The sequence below is a fragment of the Tursiops truncatus genome, chromosome 3, assembly GCF_011762595.2.
Source record: "Tursiops truncatus isolate mTurTru1 chromosome 3, mTurTru1.mat.Y, whole genome shotgun sequence".
Classification (NCBI taxonomy): Eukaryota; Metazoa; Chordata; class Mammalia; order Artiodactyla; family Delphinidae; genus Tursiops; species Tursiops truncatus.
This window is the reverse complement of record NC_047036.1, coordinates 139,012,924-139,018,667: the sequence shown is the minus strand read 5'-3', so window position 1 is coordinate 139,018,667 and position 5,744 is coordinate 139,012,924. Positions and strand designations below refer to the sequence as shown.

General features: G+C 41.1%; 1 pseudogene; it reads left to right on the top strand.

Moving 5' to 3' along the window:
* Nucleotides 1-748: 748 nt before the first annotated feature.
* Nucleotides 749-2,994, top strand: LOC101330772 (afadin- and alpha-actinin-binding protein pseudogene; annotated as a pseudogene).
* Nucleotides 2,995-5,744: the final 2,750 nt, after the last annotated feature.

The following is a 5,744-nucleotide window of genomic DNA, read 5'->3' as shown; positions in this document are numbered from 1 at the left end:
AATAAAAGTATGGTGTCCCATTTTAAGATGGTGGATGGAATACATGTATCAAATTTTGTTTCCTCCCAAAACCCCAGTGAAAAATACTTAAAAAAAAAAAGACATAAAATAACAAGGACAGGAAGAAGAGGAAAGGAGACAACAGTAACAAAATTTTGGAAGCTGGAAAGCAAAGGGAACTATGGTAAAGGATTTAACCAACCCCCAAAAGCTGAGTTGTAGCCAGTGGTTGTGAGAGCTGAGAACCAAAGTAATTTACTCTGAAAATCCTTAAAAGACTCAGGACCAGATACCTCCAAATCTTGGGTGAAAGGGAAGGAAGAGCATAAAGAGAAATGAGTGGAATTAGATTCCCAGATCCTCTCCCCAACACCTCCAGATTTCTGAACATCTATCCTCTGGAGAGTCTTTTAACACAGATGATTTCTGGAGTGGAGTACAGGAGGTGAGATGGGCAGGTTGAAGATGGAGGTACTACACTGAAGACAGGAGGAATAAGTGAATGTATGAAAGCTGAATGCTGACTTCAGGACTTTGAACTGTGTGGGGGCACTAACATAATCTAGCAAGGAGTTCAATATCTTGGGTCAAGGTCTCCACTGGATGAATTGCACACCTTAAGAAAGTCTATTATGTAGGCTGCCTGTGCGGACCCTCGGAGCTGCACGAGCAGGTCTAGGACGGCCGAGCGGTGCGTCTCCGCCGCACCCAGGGGCCGTGATGCCTACAGAGTAGAGTGAAAGCAGCTGGGCTGAATGTTTCACCGCTGAACTGGTTCCTCAGGTATCCTGGCTCTGGCGATTGCTATGGGAGATTGGATGACTGTTACAGATCGAGGTCTGTGTTCAGAAAGCAAACATCTCTCTCAATATACCTCAGAAACAAAGATGTCTCCATCAAATTTATACTCACAGCAAGTGCTATGTTCTTCAATACCTTTATCAAAAAATGTGCACTTTTTTTTAGTGCCTTCTGCACATAACAGAATATTGAACAAAGTATTTCATATCTTGATCAGGAATTGACTACTTTCGGTTTTCCTTCATTATATGAAGAATCCAAAGGTAAAGAGACAAAGAGAGAATTAAATATACTTCCTGTTTTAAATTGTATGAATGAGCTACTTGTACTCAGCAGAAGAAACTTCTAGCCCAGAAAAATGTGGAAACACAGAATCTGAAACTGGGAAGCGATATGGACCATCTGCAGAACTGCTATGCAAAACTTAAGGAACAACTGGAAACCTCCAGGACAGAAATGATTGGTCTTCAGGAGAGAGACAGACAGTTACAATGCAAGAACAGGAATTTGCATCAGCTACTGAAAAATGAGAAAGATGAGGTGCAGAAATCACAAAATATCATTGTAAGTCAAGCTACTCAATATAATCATGATATGAAGAGAAAAGAGCGTGAATATAATAAACTAAAGGAACGTCTACATCAACTTGTTATGACCAAGAAGGATAAAAAAATAGCTATGGAAGTTTTAAATTAAGTGGGGAGAGCTGATGGAAAAAAGAGGCTCCTGGAGGATGGGTAAAACTGAAGCCAGGAATGAAGATGAAATGTAAAAAATTCTCTTGAATATTGTCAGAAACAAATCTTAATGGAAAATGCTGAGCTTAAGAAAGTTTTTCAGCAAATGAAAAAGGAAATAATTTCTCTTCTTTCTCCCCAAAAGCAGAAACCTAGAGAAAGAGCAGATGATAGTACAGGAACTGTTATCCCTGATACTGAAGATGCTGGGGAACTGAATAGAGAGAGTACGTTTCACCTTTCCTGTGCAACTGTGAGAGAGCAGCTTACCAATAGCATCAGAAAACAGTAGAGAATTTTGAAAAGTCACGTAGAAAAACTTGATAACCAAGTTTCAAAGGTACACCTAGAAGGTTTTAATGATGAAGATGTAATCTCACGACAAGACCACGAACAAGAAACTGAAAAACTTGAGTTAGAAATTCAACAGCGTAAAGAAATTATTAAAACTCGGCAGCAACTTTTACAGCAGCAGCTCGCTACTGCATGTGATGATGACACCACTTCACTGCTACAAGACTGTTACTTGTTGGAAGAAAAGGAACGCCTCAAAGAAGAACGGTCCCTATTTAAAGAGCAAAAGAAGAATTTCGAGAAAGAAAGACTAAGCTTTACAGAAGCAGCTATTCGCCTAGGATTGGAGAGAAAGGCATTTGAAGAAGAAAGAGCCAGTTGGGTAAATCAACAGTTTTTAAATATGACTACCTAGGACCACCAGAGCTCAGAAAATGTGAAACTTTTCAGTGCGTTCTCAGGAAGTTCGGATTGGGACAACCCTACAGTACACTCGAGGCCACGGCAAAAGAAACCTCACGGTGTGCCTACTGGGTCTCCACTTAGCAAGTCTAAACTTATTAAATCTCTTCCTGCTTCTCCTTCTACTTCCGACTTTTGCCAGACACGTGCCTGTGTATCTGAACATAGTTCAATCAATGTACTAAATATAACCCCTGAAGAATCTAAGCCATATCAAGTTGGAAGAGAATGTACAAATCAGAAGTGGAGCGTGGTATCAAGGTCTGGATCACCGGAAGTTTGCTGTAATGGATGCTCCTCGACCCACGCAAACGCTCATGTAGAGAAGGATGACTTACCTTAGACATGTGAACTGGGATTTTTTTTTTTTTCATTAACATGTTCATCGAATTTCCCATCTGAGTTGAAACAGGGTGTGTTATCAAGCCAATCATCTCTAATAATTTAAGATGGTCTGTGTTGTCTGGACTTCCCTGTTCCTCCCCCAAAGAGCTAAAATGTTAAATCTATTTAGAAGGATATAAAAGCTTTGGATATGTATTTTTAGTAACAGAAGCACCTGGTTCTGTGAATAAAGGAATGTATAGACGTTTCGATGGAAACAAAGCACTAGAATGAGTTTTCTCTTATAGGTATTAAAAATACCACTTTTAGGAAACTGATTATTGTAAATATTTAATTTTGTCTCATATATAGTTGGCATTGGAAGTTTAGCCTTTCCTTGAAGGTATACTGCAGATTTTTAACAAAGCAAGTTATATATTTATTGTGTTTAGTGTGATCTGAAATACCCTCGTTCATATGTTTTAAATAAAGTGAAATTTATGTAAAAAAAAGAAAAAGCCTATTATGTAAAAGATAAACTTGGCTCTCTAACAGTGGCCCTCTACATTACTAATTATGGAATCTCTAAACCATATTAATCTCAGTAGGAAAAGGATGGTATGAGAGTCCCTGGAGGCTATGAGTACTGCCTGCGGGTCACCCTTCTGTCCCTTCTATCTCCAGCATCTCAAGGGAGCTTAAAGGCAGTGATGTGCTGATGTACTTAGTGCTCTGCTCCCTCTGGCAACACTTCTTTTGTGATAAAACTTTCTGATTCACTCTCCCTGAAACGGCTTAATAGTACAGATCTCAGGCTTCTTCTCCAACTAGCCACCAGACCACTGGCAGTCAAACCTCTGCCCTCCAAGCAGGGGACTGGAAGACCCTTTTCTGAGGAATCTGACCTGCCCAGAAGGAAAAACCTGAAAATAATGACATTGGGAGCTCCCCCAACTAACGGGAAGCACTCACATTGTCCTAGAATAGTTGTTCTCCTTTGGGATGACTTTGCTCCCAGGGAATATCTGGCGATGTCTGGAAACATTTTTGATTGTCAAGACTGGAGGGGTGTGGCTGGTGTCTAGTAAAAAGAGGCCAAGGGTGCTGTTAATCATCCTACGATACACAGGACAATCTTCCTACACAGATACTCAGCAGTTCCAATTAGCCTTTCAGTGTCTCGCTCTCAATCATGATCAGACAGCCAAAGATTACCAGACAGCTTAGCAAAGCCTCTAACAGAGAAGAAAACAGACTAAGCACAATCAATCAAATAAAAGCAGTTTGGAGGAAACATACCTTGCAGCCAAAAAAAAAAAAAAAAAAAAAACTAGAACAAAACTATCATGAATAAAAAAAGAGATAACACAGTCCATACATCCATGAAACATAACAATGATGTTCTTTTTTAAAAAGGAAACATTGAGAGAACGTAGGTTCTTAGAAACTAAGATGATAACAAAAAGAATAATTTAGCAGAAGTGGGGAACATTGTTTTAAAGTTAACGCAGTCTCCCAGAATGAGAATACTAAAAAGACAAAGAATTAAAAAACAGAGATGAAAATCAGAGGATCAGTTATTGGTTTCCTATTGCTGCTGTAACGTATTACCACAAACTTGGAGGCTTAAACAACACTAATTTATTATCTTTCAGTTCTGGAGGTCAGTAGTCTGAAATGAGTTTCACTAGGCCAAAACCAAGGTGTTGGCAGGGTCATGCTTCTTCCTGAGGTGCTAGAGGCAAATCTGTTTCCATACTGCTTTTTCTGGCTTCTGGAGGCTGCCTACATTCCTTGGCCTGTGACCTCCTCCTTGCATCACTCTTGCTTCCATTATCACATCTACTACTTAATTTCCTGCTTCCTTCTTAACAGGACCCTGTGATTACATTGAACCCACCAGGATAATTCAGGATAATCTCATCTCGTTATTCTTAATCACATTTGCAAAGTTCCTTTTGCCACATAAAGTACCATTCACAGATTCTGGGGATTAGGACATGGGCAAGTTGGGCAGGGGGCATTTTTTGGCCTACCACAATCAGATTACGAGGCGTGATATCCATAAAGTACAATGAAAAAGAAGATGGAGAGGAGGAGATAGTAATGAAATACTGAAGGCTTTAAGTTTAAAGACTGAATGGGGGCTTCCCTGTTGGCGCAGTGGTTGAGAGTCCGCCTGCCGATGCAGGGGACACGGGTTCATGCCCCAGTCCGGGAGGATCCCACATGCCGCGAAGCGGCTGGGCCAGTGAGCCATGGCCGCTGAGCCTGCGTGTCCGGAGCCTGTGCTCCGCAATGGGAGAGGCCACAACAGTGAGAGGCCTAAGTACCGCAAAAAAAAAAAAAGACTGAATGGGCTAAGGGCTAAGCAAAATGAATGAAAATAGACCTACAACAAGGGGCACCACTGTAAAATTTCAGAACAGCAAAGATAAAAAGAAGATTCAATAAGCTTCTAGCGAGGGGGAAAAGAAACATACGAAGGACAAAAAAAATCACTGGCTCTGGACTTTCAAATACCAACATTGGAAGCACAAACAATGGAACAATGTCTCCAAAATCCTGGGGGGAAATGTTTCCCCTGTTAACATTTTATGCCCAAGCGGTCAAGTTTCAACATTTTTATCCCTTATAGACCCTTTCTCAGGAAGCCACTGAAGGATGTGCGACCACAACCAGAAAGCACAATAAAGTGACAGAAATGAAATGCAGGAAACAGGAGCCTCAACACAGGAGAGACAAAGGAAATTCCAGGACAACAGAGAATGGAGATCAGAAAATACAGGGCAGCAAGTCCAGACTGGAGCAACATGACTAAAGAGAGTAGGCTGAGAGCTATCTCCAAGATGGTGTTTGCAATCCTATCATCTTTGTTTTAAACCTGAGAATGTCAGATGAGTCTGGCCCAGTTTGTTCTGTTTCTGCTCTGCCCTGCATGCTGTGAAGCCTGGAACTGGCTTAACCCCAAAGAATAAGTGCTACCTACCTCTGACAGCTAGATGGTATGCCACAGCAAGCTGAGAAGCAGAAAACACAGAGCAAGCCAGTCCCTGTTACCACATTCTTACTGGCCTTCCAGACCTACACAACAGTAGTTGGTCCAATTTTCCCAAGACTCATTCA